This window comes from Cryptomeria japonica, chromosome 3 (assembly GCF_030272615.1).
Source record: "Cryptomeria japonica chromosome 3, Sugi_1.0, whole genome shotgun sequence".
Classification (NCBI taxonomy): Eukaryota; Viridiplantae; Streptophyta; class Pinopsida; order Cupressales; family Cupressaceae; genus Cryptomeria; species Cryptomeria japonica.
The window spans coordinates 622,544,748-622,564,883 of NC_081407.1; the positions used below are offsets into that span (position 1 = coordinate 622,544,748).

The 20,136-nt window shown below is 36.4% G+C and overlaps 1 non-coding gene across 1 annotated transcript; it reads left to right on the top strand.

Annotated features, from left to right (window-relative positions):
• The first annotated feature begins 6,424 nt into the window (after nt 1-6,424).
• Nucleotides 6,425-6,496, top strand: TRNAD-GUC (transfer RNA aspartic acid (anticodon GUC)). Its single transcript has one exon. It is a non-coding gene; the product is annotated as a tRNA-Asp (tRNA).
• The last annotated feature ends 13,640 nt before the right edge of the window (nt 6,497-20,136 follow it).

Below are 20,136 nucleotides of genomic sequence, written 5' to 3' on the forward strand. Positions count from 1 at the left end.
AGAACAACCTACAAGCAATTTGCAATGCCAAGGAATTGGGTGTGAACCACCTAGTGTTGTGGCTACTAAGTCTGAATGCAAATCTCCTCTAGTGGTGCAAGCATCTCTTGATATCAATAATCCTAAGAGTGGTTCCAGTGAAGAATCTATTGAGTGTATCGCCAACCCTCTTGAGAACTCACATAGCCTTACTATTTCATCCACTCCTTCCATTTCCACTCTTTTTCTACACTTGGATCAACAAGAATTAAAAAAGCCCTTACTCATTGGGGATAAAAAATCAAGCTTTGAAAAGAAAAATCTAAAAGTAAAAAATAAAGAAAAGTCCTTTAGTCCAAATCAAAACCAAAAGCTATTGGACTTTGCAAAAATCAAAGTCAAGGATAAAAATCTTATGAAAGAAACAGAACAAGAGTTGATCTCCCCTAATATCAAAATAACTGGGGGCAAAAGTTCTACAATTTTAAGTCAAAAAACATACTTGTTGATCCGAAGTCTCCATCATGCTATCCTACTTTCACTTCTTTTCACAATCATAAGCCTTCATAACTCATCCACTTGTTCCACACATCCTTTCCGTTCTGGCGATACATCATGGACCTTTAATGGAGCTTCCTCAAAGGACTTTGTTATCAGGGATGCCCAAACTTCTTTAGGTGACAAGCATACGGGCCTGTGTAGTCCACACACTAGTAATTCTATCTCATTTCCTTTATCAAGAAAGACAGTCACTCAAGCTACACATCATTCAGTCAAGGAATGTTACAGTTATAATCATAAGGTACATTTGAGGTGGGTGCCTTGGTTCTTATAGAAATTCCTAAAAACAACAAGACAGAGAGAAGGGCAAGTTCGAACCAAATTGGCTTGGTCCTTACATCATTACAACAAACTATGGATCCGGTGCATATCAACTCTCAACCACAGAGGGCGAACCTTTGGAGGATCATATTAAAAACATGCACCTTCGCAGGTTTTACACATAGCTCTTTAGAGTATCCTAATTCAAAAATACAAAAAAAAAATAAAAATGATCAAAAATACAAAAAAATCATAAAAAAATAAAAAATCGTTACTTGGTGAAAACCTGGCAAACAGGCGCCTTGTGACACAAAAAAATTGGAAAAAAAAAAAAAGCATCTCATCCAAAGGTGAAAACCACTTCGGTGGCGCCCTGGGAAAGTACCATGGTGAAAACCGGGTCACCGACGCTATGTGTAGAGACATTTCTCCTCCCTCCTTCAGGATTCAACCTCATCCTTTCACTTTGCACACACTCACAACCTATCTATCCATAATAAACATACCCATTCCCATCATGGCTTGTCATTGATCTACCTAAGATTGGTTAGCCATCCATAATAATCCCTCCTTTTCACCCCTTTCCATCCATAATAAATCAGCTCCTATCTGTGGCTAAGGCAAATCCTACGTCTAGTGATGGGTGTGGAACCGAGAAAATCACACATTTCGAGGAGTACAGTTTCTTCCAGTTTTCTTCAGTCTATCCGCGCACAACCCACAATAAAGAAGCACTTGCATCGTCAATCCACAATAAAGTTTTGTCTTCTCCGCAATAAAGTGTCAGTTTCATGGATTCAGTCAGTTTCAGAGGAGACACAATAGCAACAATGGGCTTCAACAAATCAAATCTTTCAACAGACTTAGACAACATTATGGTTCAGTGCTATCTACCCTTTTGTGAAAGTGAACATCGTGACCACAATCAAATAAGACTTATACAAGTGACAAGAGACACTAAACTTGAGGACTACAGTGGATTTTGGTGTTGAGTCTTGGTTTTCTTTTGATTTTATCTTTTGGTGACATGTCTTTTAGCTTTTCCGGGATATCTCTGACTAGAGATTTTGTCTCCAGGATGTCTTTGACTAGAAAGGCGAGGATGGGGTATCATCACCTATTTTTTCTTTTGTTGTCTATGGATTGTCTCTTAGTAATGCTATGACTTGTCCAAGGATATGAGGACACTGTGAGTCTAGTATGAACTGGGGCATTCCTTGTTTGCAACTGTCTTATCTCCATGCAAACAGGTACAATGACTTTCTAGGTCGAACATATGCCTGGATTGTCATAACCTACTTGCCATAATAAAGCTCAATGATGATAACACACAAAAAGCTCTTTCACTTCCATATCTTCTATCTTCCATCCCCTTTCTTGGTTGACTTCCATCATCCTTCTTAAGTCCGTGTAGCCTGCTATCACACGTCTGAGTATAATGACACGCCAAAAATATTTGCATTTCATGTAGTTGCACCTACATTATCACATATTAAGCATTTCATACATACATATAAACATCACAATTGCATCACATCCTGCACACAATATATATTAGAACATTTTACATTTCATCATGTAAATAATCATTTGCATTTCATACATTCACATTGGCATAACACATAAAACATAAAAGAACAAAAATATTGCATTGTATCATGTACATATTTGCATCCATATCATAACCATCACATCGAAACATACATCATGAAACATCTCATCACATAGGTACACATGCATATAGCTGCCACAAAGATGACTCATCTCATATATATATATATATATATAAAATTATAAGTGTCATGGTACAATGATGTCAAAATCATATGGCTACAAAATCACCCAAAGGTGTCTACATCATCATACAAAATGGTACAAAACTGATACATAGGGAGCCCTCTAAGGCTATGATGAACTCCCTCCCTCAGAGCCGGCTGGCCCCGACGAAGTCTGAGCCTTGAAAGGACCCACCCTAGGATAATCTTTCCTGCCCCCTCTATCTGGTGGTGGAGGACTCATAACCCTACCGCTAGACGTTTGTCTCCTATCTCTCCCCCTAGAGGTCATCGTAGTTCGTGATGGTCTCTGGAAGCTCCTATCTCGTTTCTCTAGTGGCACTGCTCCATAGTAAAGGTCTCTCTAGTAGGCTATCTCCTCCCCCATCCCACAGCCAATCCTTGTGTCACCATGTTCGGACATAGGAAGTCACTGATCACTCTTGCCAATACCGTCGGTAGCGCCAATCCTGTTCATGTCATAGTATCCCAGGCTACATGTCTATCCCTCGTCTCGAGTCCTGGATCCTGAAACACTCGTCTCAGTGCATCCCTATCTCTATCTCGATTGTAAGGAACCAACTCCCCATCAATCGGTATCCTTAGAATCCTGTAAACATCCTCTAAGGTGACTGTCATCTCACCCATTGACAAATGAAAACTACAAGTCTCTGAGTGCCATCTCTCAGCCAATGCAATCAGCAACCCCATGTTCGTCTGAAACTCAAGCACATACAAAATATGTCACAGGCCCATAGCCTGAACTGCTGCTCTCTCCTCGACTATTAGCTCTGCTCGCAAACTCTGAGTTGATGAGAATCTCTCTCATGACTCTAGCATAGATAGGTCCTCCTGCAGTCAAGAAAATCAAATGTGTCAATCATAGTGGCATTCCCTGCTCATCATAAAATGTTATTTTTTATCCTAGTGCTTATGGTACTCTATCCTAGTGGCACTCCTTGTTCATCACAAAGTGTTGTCGTTTATCATAGTGGCACTCCCTGTTTATCACAAAGTGTTGTTGTTTATCATAGTGGTACTCCATGTTCATCACAAAGTACTGCGTTTTTTTTTTGCACTCCCTGTTCATCACAAAGTGTTGCTCTTTTTAGTACTCCTTGTTCATCACAAAGTACTATGTCTTGGTAGTCCCTGTTCATCACAAAGTGCCTTGATCTATCCTATCCTAGGGCCTCTGCTTGAGTGTATCCTCTTGAGTAGTTTCCTAATTGGCAACGTATGTTCTATCACAAAATTGTCAATCCTAGCCCTATCTGCTATTCTAGTCTTCCCTAGAGGACTTGCTTGAATGTATCCTCTCAGCAGCTTATCTAATCGATAGCGTATGTTTATTACATAACTGTCTATTCGACCTTGAAGACATAAACGCACCTAGCCTACGCAGACGTGCCTTGACGTTTTTACCCCGCTTGACATTTTTTTCTAGACATACCTAGAGCGCATTTATTGCACTACCTAGCATGCATTTATGACAATAATTAATGCACTAAAGTACAAGGAGGTTTTGTAGTACTTACCGGCTCTCCTGCATCAGCTGGCCTCTGATATCGGCGAACGCGATCAAATTTGTGCACCAATGTCATCACTGCTGACTGCTCTCTACTCTCTCTGCACTCTGATCTCTTGGATGTGTGGATGACAATAAGGATGTTTTCCCTCGTAGTCTATCTTATAGACTTTCCTAGCCCTAGTCTCCCGAGTTAGTCTTCTTTATCCTGTGACTTTGTCACTCTATCTTGTCTTGTCAGTCATTTCTAGCCTTTCTTTCTTATCGAGAGATTGTCTGTGATCTTTTCAGACATTTTCATCCAATCTCTCGAGGGGGCATATCATTCCCATCTTGGGGCAACTTTGTATCAGTTTATCTAATCTTCTTTGAAACAACGCAACAAGCTGCATTGTCTCAAAGAGGGGCAAAATGTAGACACCTAAAATTGTCATGTCTAATTAAATAAATATCTTTATTTATTTAATTATTTTAAGCCTAATTCTTCTATTAATTAAATAAATCTTTATTTATTTAATTTATTTATTTATCCTCTTCTAGCCTTATTTCTCATTTAAATAAATACATTTATTTATTTAAATTATCCTTTTCCTAAATTAAATAAATATCTTATTTATTTAATTGATCTCACTTCTTCTATTAATTAAATAAATCTTTATTTATTTAATTAATTCATTAACCTTTTCTACCCATGACACATGTCATTCATCTTTTAATTCCTACAATACCTACCCTCTCATTATTTTATTATTTCCTTTACCTACCCTCTAATCCTAGCCGACCATTTATCTTTTACACCTCTCAATCTTATCCCTCCATTTCTTATAGAGTCTTCTATATAAGGAGATGCTTCCTTCATTATCAACCCCCCGATGACTATCCGACTACTTTACGCTTTCGAATTTTCATATGCAATCTAGCCTACTTACAACCACATTTCCGTTCTTTGTTGAACTCTTGTGCACACATAAAATCTAAGAGCAAATATATCAAGCAAGATCAATGGAGATAGGAAGAATGGAGATCCAAACCCTAGTGGACATGTGATGGTATAATCTTTGTAATTTCATTTGATTTTGCATTGCCTTAGGTAATCTTCATATGTTATGGTGGACCTTTGTTGTTGTTAGGCTAGGGTTTTTGTGGTTATGGTGGATCTTCATATGTATTTTTGATAATTTTTTTAATTTTTTTTGTATTTTTGAATTAGGATACTCTGAAGAGCTATGTGTAAAACCTGCGAAGGTGCATGTTTTTTATAAGATCCTTGACTTTGATTTTTGCAGAGTCCAATAGCTTTTGATTTTGATTTGGACTAAAAGACTTTTCTTTATTTTTTACTTTTAGATTTTTCTTTTCAAAGCTTGATTTTTTATCCCCAATGAGTAAGGGCTTTTGTAATTCTTGTTGATCCAAGTGTAGAAAAAGAGTGGAAATGGAAGGAGTGGATGAAATAGTAAGGCTATGTGAGTTCTCAAGAGGGTTGGTGATACACTCAATAGATTCTTCACTGGAACCACTCTTAGGATTATTGATATCAAGAGATGCTTGCACCACTAGAGGAGAGTTGCATTCAGACTTAGTAGCCACAACACTAGGTGGTTCACACCCAATTCCTTGGCATTGCAAATTGCTTGTAGGTTGTTCTTGTAGACAAAATATGTTAGGAGATAGTGGGAGTTGATCAACATGAAAGATATACTCACCACATCTCATGTCTTTAAACTTGAACTATTCTTTGATCTCTACTTGTTTTGATGTAGAAGCTTTCAATGATTCAAAGTCATCTTGAAACTTAGATCTTTCTAAATTATATATTCATTAACCAAAAATATGTCATTAGAAAATCTAGATGACAAAAACATATAATAATATATACCTTAATTTACAATTTTACTAATATACAATTCTTTAATAAAACAAAATATCTAACATTCATTCATAATATATCCATAATGTGTAATCTAATTGTAAGGTTAAATGACAACATCTAGCTTGATTAGCATGTACTTCACAACGAATGAAACAATTAATCATGATTTAATATAATACCATTTAAGATCATGTTGCTAAATAATAGTAGTAAATATCACCTTACCCTATATAAACCTTTATATTCATGATATATTAATGATGGGGCTGAAAGAGAATGGTGCAAATACATCACCCGTTGTGTTTAAAATTGTAGTCTTCTTCAGCATAAGACAAGTGCACAATAAATGGCAATTTGTGCACACATTCAAACTGCTAGTTAACAGCAATCAAAAAGAGTCCGTTTATTAAATGTAAAATTAATGTGAAATTTTCAAATTATGTGGTTGTCGTTGTAGTATAGTTGTGAGTATTCCCGCCTGTCACGCGGGTGACCCGGGTTCGATCCCCGGCAACGGCGTTAAATTTCCCTGCTTGGCATCTACAGCCTTTTATGTATACGCATAAAGATTACACATTCAGAGCAGTCAACAGGCTGGCAATAAAATAATAAATCTTATTTATCAGGTCACATGTTGCTGTTTAGATTATTTTCAAGTTGAGAGAAGCCAGCAAAACATTCTGACAAACAACTTTGAGGGACACCATATCATCTCATTTCCAAATCAAATCAAAATAATCGAAAATTCCCGCCAATCTGCGCTTTGATCTCCTTGTGGTCGATTTTCATTGTATGCGTCTGAAATTCCACGCCGATTGTTGCTTTCCAATTTGGATAGAACTCATTTCTGCTGTACCTTGCTAGCAATTTCGAATTCCCCAACTGCTGAGTCGCCCGTCAATACTATTTTCAAAGGTAACTTTCACTTCGATCATAATCGTAGGCTATTTCGACATTCAAATCAAAGGCAGGAGAGGATAAGCAACAGGAGATTCAAAGGGACATAACAGTAACTAAAAACTTTCATTTAAACGCCATAGTTCAACTAGTCAGAACAGAGAAGCACAAAAGCAAAGGCAGTTTAAGCTGACTGCTATATTTGAATCAAGCTTAAGAATACTTCTACATAGAAATAAGATTAACCATTTAATTTAATGGATAACAAGAAACGAAAATCGTAGCAGGAATTCAGGCACAAATTTTGGCTTCAATTGTGAACCAGGGTATGGACATCCATCAAAGCTTAATAGAAGGGGGAATTTTGTTTGATACTGCAATTGGAATGGCTCTGGTAGACGTATCCAAAATTTGGAAGCATAGACAAGGCCCGTCAACTGTTTAACAGGATGCCTCAAAGAGATGTGTTCTCATTGACTGCAATGATTGCAGGATATGCACATAATGGATTTGCTGAAAAAGCTTTAGAGAATTTCAAGCAAATGAAATTGGCAGGTAAAGTCAACTTCCACTATCTTTGTCAGCGTCTTCCCTGCCTATGCCCAAATGGGATCCTTGGCACAGGGCATGGACATCCACCAAAGCATAAAGAATAGAAGAATTTTGTGCTGTAGTTGCAGCAGCCCTGATAAAGATGTACTCAAAATGTGAAAGTATTATTAAGGCACGTGAACAGTTTGACAAAATGCCTCAAAGAAATTCCCGTCCTATAAGACTTCAAAATCATACAACTTTGAGTCAGATCTAGCCTTCATATGAACATTGGGACTGTTGATTTGGGACAAGTATTCATCCTTTGTTTTCCTTTTTTATTAGGTTGATACACCGCCAACTCTGATAAGAGATAAGGACAGAGATTAAAAGATTGCCTTTGACATTCTGTTTCTTGGTGCGGTGGTTGGTAGCTCCAAATCCATAAATGGGTTTACTCCCCATTTTATTTCCTCATAGACATTTAAACTTCCAGTACCCAACTTAAGTTTCATACCGTTACAGACTAAGAGCGTTGTTTTCTGCATTTTCCCTGGTTGCAAACTTTTCCAATAATACTGAGTCCCTGATTTGGGAGTCCTTCAAAGACTGCAACTTGATTTGGTTGTGCCTACAACGCTTCATTTTCAAATCCTTGCTATAAGGTTTATTCATTATCCATCAAAATTCTTTGTTTTCTGCACTCTGCCTGCTTGCAAATTTTGGAAAATCCTAAGTTCTTGATTTGGTGTACCCTTGTAAAGCTTCAATTGCAATCCCCCCTCTTTGATTTCTTATGGTTATCATATTGCATCAATAGAACATTGCTCTCTGCACTTTGCCTGCTTACAGATCTTCAGTAACACCAAGTTTTTGATGTGACGTCCTTAGAAAAACTTCTTTCAATTCAGGATCCTTATTGAATTTAGGCCTGTGATGTTTCAGCTGTGACAATTTTTAAGCATGTTGGGCTCTAATGTTTGGTGGCTCAGCATCTGTTAAATTTAATTGAGGAGTTGTTTTGAAGATCTCAAACAGTTTGGAGCTTGTTTTTGCATATACAAGCATTTACATCGAAGATCAAGTTCCATTCTGAGGTAGTTGTGAAGTGGGAGGGACGAGTATTTGCAAATGCCCTGGTAGACATGCTAGACATGCTTGCAAAATGTCAGATATTGTAGTTGCAAATGCCCTGGTAGACATGCTTGCAAAATGTGGAAGCAATGACAAGGCAAGTGAACTGTTTCAAAGAATGCCTCAAAGAAATGTGATCCCATGGAATGCCATGATTGCAGAATAGACACAAAATGGATATGTTGAAAAGGCTTTAGAAACTTTCAAGCAAATGCAATTGGCAGCTGTGAAGTCAAATTCTACAACCTTTGCCAGCATCCTTCCTGCCTGTGCCAAAATGGGAGCTTTGAAACAGGGTATGAAAATCCACCAAAGCATAAAGGATAGAGAAATATTGCGAGGTGTTGTAGTTACATCTGTCGTGGTAGGTGTGTATGCAAAATGTGGAAGCATACACAAAGAATGTGAAGTGTTTGACAGAATACCTCAAAGAAGTGTGATCTCATGGAATGCCATGATTGCAGGATATGCTCAAACTGAATTTGTTGAAAAGGCATTACAAAATTTCAAGAAAATGCAATTGGAAGATGTAAAGCCAAATTCTACAACCTTTTATAGTATCCTTCCTGCCTGTGCGAAAATGGGAGCTTTGGAACAGGGTATGGACATCCATCAAAACATAAAAACATAAAGGATAGAGGAACTTTGTCAGATGTTGTAGTTGCCACTGCCCTTGTTGACATGTACGCAGAATGTGGAAGCATAGACAAAGCAAACGACCTGTTTGAGAAAATGCCTCAAAGAAATATGGTTTCATGGAATGCCATGATCGAAGGATATGTACAATATGGATTTAAAAACTTTCAAGAAAATGTAATTGGCAGGTGTAAAGCCGAATTCCACAACCTTTGCAAGCATCCTCCATGCCTGTGCCAAAATGGGAGCTTTGAAACACGACATGGACATGCGTAACTTTAGTTAGATGAGTGAGTTTACTTGAGAGACCAGAAAATATGCCTCAAACAGAACTTTTAATACAATGAAGTTAAAGTCAAAATAAATGTAAAGAGCCCGACAGGAAATGGAAAATATGATTTGAGACCGGGTCTCATAGTCAGTCAGATCAAAATAAATCAATCCAAATTTAACCCGATTTATGATATAGTATGAAGTGCAGATACTATAGGAAGCTTTTAATGATAGTTACGAGGGTTCTGGGTTCAGGTGTGTCGCTTTTTGAATTTAGGTACAAGAAGTGTTTGATATTATTACACATCCAAATTGAAAGTTTAAAAAGTTAATTTGAATTTACATTTTGAGATTCTGGAAGTCAAAATTTAGCATTCCTTAAGATTGAATCAAAGACAAATTGTTCCTCTCTGTTGGCACCTGCTCTGTAACCAATTCTCTTACAAAGCCATGTTACCTCAACTTGGAATTGCTTTTTAATAGTATTCTGTCTTCCTTTTCATTGCAGTCATGCAGACCTGTCTCCACACTCTCCAAAGTCCAAACTTCTTGCTAATTTCCTATTTGAGTGAGTGAGAAACTGATCGTGTGTGGCATTTTGAATTTTAAATTTTCAATCCTTCAGAGTAATCATTTAGTCTTTTTTGTACTAGGAGACTTTTCTGTAGTAGGAGACTCAGGCATCTGTAGATGTCAAGGTATATCCCTTGCCTTCTAGATATGCCTTCCATCTGCAGTGTACATCTGTTACTGGGTCCAAGTTGTGCGCTGGTCTCTGAAGTGTTACATGATGGAAGGCTACACACAACTCCCTTAATTAATTCCTGGCTTAAGGGACTTCAAAATTGTGTGCGAGTCGTGGCAACCCAGATGTCCTGAAAGGCAAACTCAAGGAATGATGCCTGTTGCAAATATTGGGAAATTTAATGTTGATTGTTCAAATTAAATCCTGGAGCCAACTTTATGTTAGCAATATCAAAATTTTAATCAGATGACATGCTCAGGTGGTAAGTTCTCATGGTATGTTTTGACAATATAAATTTTAAATTGACTTAACGGCTGTCATGTTGATTATCCATGTATGTATTGTTTTGAAGAGAATAGTTATTGAATTTGAGAAGGATTAGGCTGAACGTGAATCTTCTTGTGAAAAATGGTTTCATATAAAATCAGGTCCTATATTTTTTTGGTTCCAAAAAGTGTTAGGTATTTATTAACCTAGAACATAGGTTTGGAAGTACAGATATTGATTCATATATATGAGCTAACAAAAAGCAAATTCCCCATCATAACTTAAATAGTCCCGAAACCATATTTGATGTAGCCTAGAAGTTATAGACACCAAACCATTTAGCTGAACTGGAAAACTAATATTGTTCATTATAACTTATACTACTCTTTAGAACACTTTTTGGTATGGTCTACAAATTATTCATACCAAATCAACACCTTATATGCAAAAACTCTATTTGATATAGGCTAAACAGTATAGCAGCTGAACTAGTCTATTGTTGCTAATAATTAAATATCAGAAATAAAATATTATTTCTTTTAGGTGAAATCTATGTAATTGTCAATTTAATTTTGTAGTATAAGTTCTTGAGATTTTCATAATCAAGAGAACATAGTAAAGATGCTTTAAGATGTTCAACAATTGATTTGGCTTAAGTCTAGTTAGATAACGTCATGGTAGCAAATATAAATAACATGTTTGATACAAATTTCTATTGAAAAATCCATATATCAAATACATTAGTAATTTCAAATATGAATTGTAATTGCAAATTAATAAATAAATTATTATTTTTAACGATAAAATAAAACATTATATCGATGTCAAAATGTAAAATATGAGTATGATTGCTATTCTCAACAATCTTCTTCATGCACATCATTTAAAATAGTTTTCTTCCATCAATAATTTGTTTTATTTTAAATGCAAATATGATGCCTTGTTTCTAAATAATATTTGATCAATGCAGTTTGGAATGAAAATTTAAAAAATAAAGTGTAAATATATTACCCACATAGTGGTTGGTTTGTGCACACTTATCTTCACAACAAAGCCATAGTGGTTGTAGGAATTCTAACTTGCAATTTGACTCTCAGTTATCAATTTGATTCACTATATAGCAATAAAATTAAAATTTATTAACTTATATTAAATAGCAATAAGCTATTTATTATATCTTAGTATGATGTATTAAGGTATTGTAATAATCAACCTCAAATAACATTTCATATTAGTTGTTGTTACTTTGCTATACTTTGTTAGTCCCAACTAGTGCTGAGAGGGGAGAGGTGAATCATCACTTTACCTGTTTTAACCAATTTAAACTTTTACTTTAAGTTTGAACTAATTTACCATTCATCAATATAAACATTTACTACAAAAGATTAAGCATACATGAAAAGATACACAATGACACACAGATTTATCACGTGGAAACCCAATAGGAAGAAAACCACGGTGTGAGTAGGAACTCACAAAGTTTGTACTCTTCTGAAGTACGCTCAGTAAAGAGCCATCCCTGTTAGGAGATTACAAAGACACTATTAGGTGCCACTGGGTTAAGGGATTTTGATCAAGGTCGGTTAGTGCCTTTACCTTGTTAAAGGTAGCTTGGTTAAAGGACTTATAACATCAATAAAGATGTTACCTAGTTAAGGGATTTATACAATGGGACTTGTTAAAGTCCACCTAGTTAAGGGATTTATGTTGTATTTGTTAGAAAGCAACAAATGGATGATCTGCAAAACTGCTACTCATTAGCCTGATCAGATCATATTGAAGAATCACACTAGATCTTCATCGGTTGTGTCTGTTCTACACAACTCTAATTTCCAGAAATCACTTTCAACTTTGCCTTCTGTCGATTTGTTGATCCTTGAATGTCACACTATCGGTCCTCTATCACTTGAGTCACCACTCTGAAACTTCCACTCTATCGGTCCTCTGTCATTCGGCTCTGCAATCTCTTAAACTCCCCCTATGTCCACTTTCACATTATCTTCATTCACCTTAACAACAACCATCACAAGAATGAGATATGTGTATTTATAGACCCTTTAGTCTGTCGCCAACTTTTCCCTCCAAAACATACCTTTCAAAATTCCATTGTCAGGGCTTAAATTATGCCTTTGAAATCATGCAGGAATCTTTGTCAATATAGTCGAACATGTCGATAAGTTCATTAGTTGGTTGGAGAAGACTCCTGATTTAGCTAGATGTAAGTGAACGTTACCAGTCTGTCAGTTACCGACTCTTCCAGTTAACCGATCAAAATTTTTCTAGCCGGTTTCCTCCCGAATATCGCTCTATTCTTTGCTTAGCCAATGGACCTCTACTATGCCGATCTACTTACCACTTGCCGGTCTACTCACTGCTTGTCGATCTGCTCACTGCTTGTCAGTTTAGTTACTACTTGCCAGTCTACTCACTACTTATCTTGTTTACTTATTGCTTAGTCGGTTGACCTCAGTATCCTAGTCTGCTTTCTACCAATGGATAGTGAGGACTTAAGAGATGATGTTGCCAACAATGACAACCATATCATTAACCAGTCATACAAAACTGCATCTCAATGCCCACAAACTTCCCCTTTGGCATTGGTGGCAAATACTACAAACTGCTACAAAACTTTGCCAATTCTGGCCCCTATTCCTGACAAGATTCCAAAATTTCCAAAAATCCCCCTTTTGCCATCGATGGCAAAGACTATGCAAAAATATTTGTCAAAATAAAGCAAAAATCTCTTTAAAGTTTTCTTGAGCCACTTTCAAGGAAGATTCCCATGAAGATTGAATTTGTTTCATGGTGGTGAAGTAGCCATGTAAGACTGCAATGAAAATCTCCATGTCATCAAATGTCTTACAGTCAGGTTCATTTATTAGGCGGTCTGCTTCATTGATATTCGGTTGCATGAAATCAATAATTGGTGCTAAATAGCACTGGAGCTCTAATAAACTAAGACTTCTTTTGTATTCTTCATCTTTCAACCTTCTGATTTTATGATTGAGCATTTTGACTTTTCCAGTAAAGGTTGATGTTGAACTAATAAGAGGATCAAAAGAGCTTGCCAGATCTTGAATCTCCTTGTGAGTCTGATTTCTTTTATCTTCTAAGTCTTGGATTAAAGTAGGAAAATTTGAAGATTTCACTAGTAGTTGACCAACTTGCTACAATATATTTTTAACTTCTTTTGTTCTAGTGGAAAGAGCAACTTTTCCAACTGTTATCTGCTCCATTAGGTTATCTCCTCGCTTTGTTTCATATTGCCTTACTGCAACCTTCTCTAGATCGGTTGCCTTTGAACTAATTGCTTTAACCAGAGTATCCAACTGATCAATAATGGGTGCAGTATCATCAACTGCAATGTCCGGGATGAGATCAAAGATAATTGTTTTGGCAGAAGTGAGGATTCTTGCCTTCTTTTTCTTTTCTCTCAATTTTACCTTTTTAGCTTGGATTCTCAATTTTTCTGAGACTTTCATCAATTGCTTGGGGGTCATTTTCTTTATGTCAATGACTGAGTCACCTTCTTCTTCCTCCTCTGTTTCACCTTCCTTTTCCACAATCTCAACTTCTGAACTAGTTGCTATAATTATTCTTACCTTTTTCTCTTCACTTTCCTTGTCTAAGTCTAACTTCCTCTTTATCGGAGGAGTATTCATCACTACTGTGTTACCCTTTATTTTATTCTCTTCCTCTTTTCGTTCCTCTGCTTTCTTCTCTTCCTCTTTTCCTTCCTCTACTTTCTTCTCTTCCTTTGTCTTCTTTTCTTCCTCTTTTCCTTCTTGAGAGAGAATAGGATTTGGTGACAATAAGGGTCTATGAGGAGTATCCTTATAAGGAACGTCTTAAATTAACACTTCATCTTGACCGAAAAGCTTAGTTTTATCAGCTTCCTTCACTGGTGAAGTATGAACCAGTTGTTCATTTCCTTTGTCAGATTGGGGTATATCTGACACAACATTTCCTATGATGGCTTCAACTGTGAAAGTATCAAAGTCGTCAGTGGAGTCTTTTTCCTTAGCTTTTCCTTTGTCAAGGGTAGCTCGACCTTGGTCCTGTTTTGATTCTTTTTTAATTTCTTCTTCAACTTCCTTTTGTTGGTTCATAATTTCCTTCCACAAGGCAACACCTTCACCATCTCCTCCACCTCCTTCGTTTGCCTCAACCATCCTCATCATCATCCTCATTGTAGATCCCTGGTGTTGGCTCCTTTGGTGTTGTAAGTCATGGAAATGTATGTGCAAGGAAATAAGTCTCGTAATCAAGCATCATACCCACATCTACCACATCCCTCAGAAGATCCCATGGCATCAGTACAAGGGATTGGAACTCTATAATTACAATATCATATGACAAAATCAAGCCCCAGCGTACCTACTCTTGAACTATCCGAGAAAACTCTCCAGACCCCCAAGGCATCTGCTGCACTCTCCTAGACTACCTGAATATCCTATCTACTAGCTTCTTGTCCAAATGGTAGGGCATCTTCCCAATTAGATATCTAGCCCTGAAGCAAAATGGTAGCTGAGTCTCATCCTTCGGCCATACCTCGCAGTCCAAGTATGGTCTCCATATCATAGTATCAATATCGTCTATAACTCATTGGTAGTACTCTAAATTCCCTATTCGTAGCTGAGAAGTGATCATACCATGCATATGCACATCAGACTGCCCATGTCCTCTAAAAAGGAAGTGCATTGACCTAGTCACTTTGATACGCTCATAAGCCCAAACCTATAGTAGAGTCACCCCACAACCAATCCCACAACCACCGAGGTACACAAACTAATGCAGCTCATGATATAGGTGAGCTAATACACATGGTCCCTATGAGAACCACATCCTCTGAGTCATGAGCATCTCTAGTGCTCTCCACCACCTAGTAGCCAATCCATGTGTCACCCTATCTGGACACAAGAATGCACCGATAATCCTTCCTATCACTATAGTTAGTGCATGCCCGCTAGTGTACATAGCCTCCCAACTCAAGTGTCCTCCCTTGATCTCTAGCTCTAGATCTACGAACACTTGTCACAAAGCATCTTCTTCCCCCTCACAATCATAGATGACCATCTCCCCTGTGATAGGTATCCTCAATATCTTGTATACATCCTCAAGAGTGACTGACATCTCGCCAATCAGCAAATGGAAAGAGAACGTCTTCGAGTACCATCCCTTCACAAGAGTAGTAAGCAGTCTTGTGTTCACCCAAATCTCAGGCATGAACATAATATGTGGCAACCTCATGGCCTCTATGGTTGCGTGGTCATCCAGTGTCATCTTCGGTCATAACCTCTGCATCATAGGGAGTCTCTCCCATGACTCTAACTGAGCTAGATACTCCTGCAACCATACCAAATCAATCCTATCAATCCTTGTAGTACTCATGTCTATCGCATAGTGTTTCTTATCTTATCCTAGCCTAGTGGTGCTTATGTTTATCACATGGTATTGCTCATCAGGCTCTATCCCCATTGTGCTTATGTCTATCACATGGCGTTGCATCTTATCAGTGTATATGTTTATCACATTGCACTTAGTCTTTATCCTATCTTGCTAGAGCACTCCCCATATTTTATCAATTCGACAGCTTATTCTAAATTTGCTTAGCATCTTGCATCCACTTAGGGGCACCTGTCTGATTTTATCATCTCAACAATTTATCTAATTGGCCATATATGTTTATAACATTGTTGCTAATTCTTTCTCTAATTTTACCCTATCCTAGTTGAAGCACTTGTCTGGGTGTATCCTCTTGACATTTTATCCAATCTACGGCATATGTCTATCACAAAACTATTGATTTCAACCTTCTTAGAAACAGGCGTGTTAAGGCCAGACCTATATGCACTATAACTACACATACACATTTTTACCTCACATACACACACACAATTTTGCACATATACGTGGTGCTACTCTACCCAGACAAGACAGAATATCCTATATGTGACTTAAAATTACAAATGTGGAAATACTAGATGCAAACGTGATTACAATCACATATGTGGACATACTATACTTATACGTGTTGTCGTGTCACAAACGCACCCTAAACAGACATAGACGCATTCAAAACCCTAAGCACCAATTTCGTGTTTTTGTCTAAAGCTACATTCTAGTCTCATAAATGTGCATTAAATTCTAAATCACTAAGCAAGTTTGAGGTACATATCGAGTCGCCCATGTCTGCAGGCCGCTCGAACCGTCAGACTCGATCAAAGCAATGTAGTCTAATTGTCATTGCTCCTCTAAGCTCTTTAGATGCTCTACTTTGATCTTTCAAGTGATGTGGATGCAAATGAGAATGTTTCTCCCCATGGACGCTATATATATGTTGTGGAACCCTAATTGGTTGTGCTCACCTCCTAGTGCCTTTGCCTTGGCAGTTGATCCTTTTCGAGTCTAGTTTTCAGCCGTTTGAACCTGTCGTCTTATCCTTATCCCTTCTAGCCTTTCTTTCTTTTAGAGAGATTGTTTGCAAGTTTTTGAAAAAATTTCACCCAATCTCTCGAGGGGGCATGTCGTCTTCCTTACCTAGGGCAAATGTTGTATCAATTAATCTTATCTTCTTTGAGCCAATGTGACAAGCTACATTGTCTTAAAGAGGGGCAAAATGTAGACACCTAAAATTGTCCTAGCCTAATTAAATAAATTATTTTATCTCAAGCCTTCTATTAATTAAATAGATTTTTATTTATTTATTTAATTCATTTATCCTCTTCTAGCCTTTCCCCATTTAAATAAATTTATTTATTTATTTAAATTATCCTTTCCCTAAATTAAATAAATATTTTATTTATTTAATTGGTCCCACTTCTTCTATTAATTAAATAGATCTTTATTTATTTAATTAATTCATTAGTTTTTTCCCTCCATGACACTTGTCATTCATTTCTTGATTTTATCATAACCACCTCTCTAATATTTTATTATTGACCATTTCTCCTTTCACCTGTTAATCTTATCCCTCCATTTTCTAAGGTGTTCTTTATATAAGAGGATTCCTTTATCCTTATCAACCCTAACTAACAAGCGAATTAATCTTCATGTGATCTTTCAAGCAACCAAGCATCTACACAACCACAATCCATTCTTTGTTGAGCTCTTGTGCACAATACAAAATTTAAGAGCAGTCATATCAAGCAAGATCAATGGAGATCAAACCCTACTAAGCATGTGAATGGTATAATCTTTCATGTTTTTTATATTTTGCATGTTTTAGGTTCTTCATTGGTGTATGGTGGATTCTTAATTATAGAACTGGGTTTTTATGTGGTTGGATCTTTGTTGCTTTTACAATAGTTTAATCTTCCAAATTTCACCGCACACATTTTTATTTTTATTCTTTTATATTTTAATTTTATTATTATTATTTATTATTAAATTATATTTCAAGGTGCGGACATTACAATTGCAAGGACTATCATTGGATATTGATGCATTTAGGGGGATGGTATAGGAGCTTCCCTTTGTTATGATATCTCTTTTCAATGGAATTTTGTCTACATGAAAATATGGGTGGTATTATTCGATAGGATTATGTGACCAACATCTTTCTCTTACAACTACTATTTTTCATCCTAATGATGGATCATAGAGAGTGATCCAAAACATCAATGCAAAACAATCTACATAATTGAATCCAAAAATCCCTTACAATATACATTATGGACTATGGAAAACTAACAATTTTAATTTGATGTTTTTAAAATAGTATCCTATGACACAAAAGGAGATTATTGATTTATATTTCATGCTTAAATATATTTTATTGAAAATCCTATGTATGTCATGGATTGTACCATGTCAAAAAATTCTCACATAATGGACATTTTGAGTGTATATGTGTCACCCGTAGGGAAGGAACAATGGACTAGTATAAACATGATCTTCACATATATACTGGTACTTTAGGTTATATAATTGATGATGAGCATGTTAAAGAGATCTTGATTGTTGAAGATGTACTAGTGTTAAATGTTTATCTTATTTGGTTGATAAACCAATTAGATGATCAAGAGATAGGAAGTTGTTGCATTGTCAACTACATAAGCTAAATGCATGTAAATTACTCATGGATTCAAAGAAGTTGTATGTTTATAGAGATTATTTTTAGATGCTAGTTTACAATGGTGCAAGTACAAAATGATTGATAAAGAAGCCTACTTATCATGGGGAATAATTGTATATGCCTACCCTTAGCAACTAATTTTATGTATGTGTGGCCCTCATATGCAAACTATTAAATGAATGGTAGAATGTTGAATATGTTTTGCATATATTTCATGTTAAACATCCCTTATATATTATTTATCATGTCATGTTTGGGGGGGTTCTATAGTAAATGGAGGTCCTATGACTCCCATGAGGGGATTCGTAAGAAAGAGCTCCCAATAATTTTTTGGGTCTTTATGATTTGTTTCTATGAGTATTATTTAATAACAAGTATCTTGTTTAACACCACTTACAGTTTATAATTTTTACATCTTGTTTATTAAATTATATATCTTAAATTTCTATCATCTATCATTTAAAATAGTAATTTCTTGTAAATTTCTTCAAATAAAAATAATTAATTAATATTTTTTGAGTTAAAATTAATTATTTTATAAAATAAAAAAATTGTGAATGTCTTACCAAAACCCATAGCCATAATAAGTATTTTTGTTTTTTATTAAGGTAAAAACAGGTTTTGAAGGAACTTGAAACCCTTTAACAACATAACATAGAGTAGTCCAGACTTAACAAGGCATTAAGCCAAAAAGTGACCACAAAAGACCAAACTGGCCCATAAGATATACATAAAGCTTCATAACAGAGAGGAGGCAAACAGAAAAACAAACAAAAACAACAGAAGCCTAAACACAATAGATAAAATTAGAAAACAAAAACACCAGCAGAAACAAAACCAATGAAGAGGCAACAAAACACCAACACTAGTCCAATAGCTTCATTGCCTGTGCCATTTCCTTTTTAATCTCAATCATTGTGTTGGTGATCTTCTTTAGCTTCTGAAAATCTAGAGGTGGTCCCACTGCCTTTCTCTTCAAAGTGTCTCTCGTTCTTTTGTTGGGGCCCGAGGAGATATCCTTATCATTATTGGTGTCCACATCCACAATGTCTTTCAACTAAATTGTTCTTCAAGACTACTAATCATATTCTTAAAGCTCTTGACCGTGGCACCAATCACACCATGAGTAGTTTTAACAACAACTTTGATGAAATCCTTTATTTTCCCTATCTGTTCTTCCTAGGTTGCCATCCTAGCTTCATAATCTTTTTTGAAATTATCGAAGGCCTCCATAGATGTCTTTAGGCAATTGATAACAAAAGTCTTCTCTTTCTCAGACCAGGGACTATTCTCATCAGAAACATGCACATTACCCACATCCTTAACTTTTTCTTTCATTACCTTCAAGTTACTGTTATCTGCTCTCTATTTAAGATGGATATCTTTGATCTCATGGAAGATCCATTTGAAAATTTTGAAAGTATCCACCACCCATCTCTAGCTAAGGCAAGGACATCAGATACAAACTCTTTCTCAGCACCGAGCAGAGGCGAAGAGGGGTCAAGGGTATTCGAAAAAGAAGGTCACCTCTCATTGTTAAGGTTAGGTTGAGAATCAATCGAAGTCGAAGGAGAGGGATGCTTGCCCTGACCCAAAGTA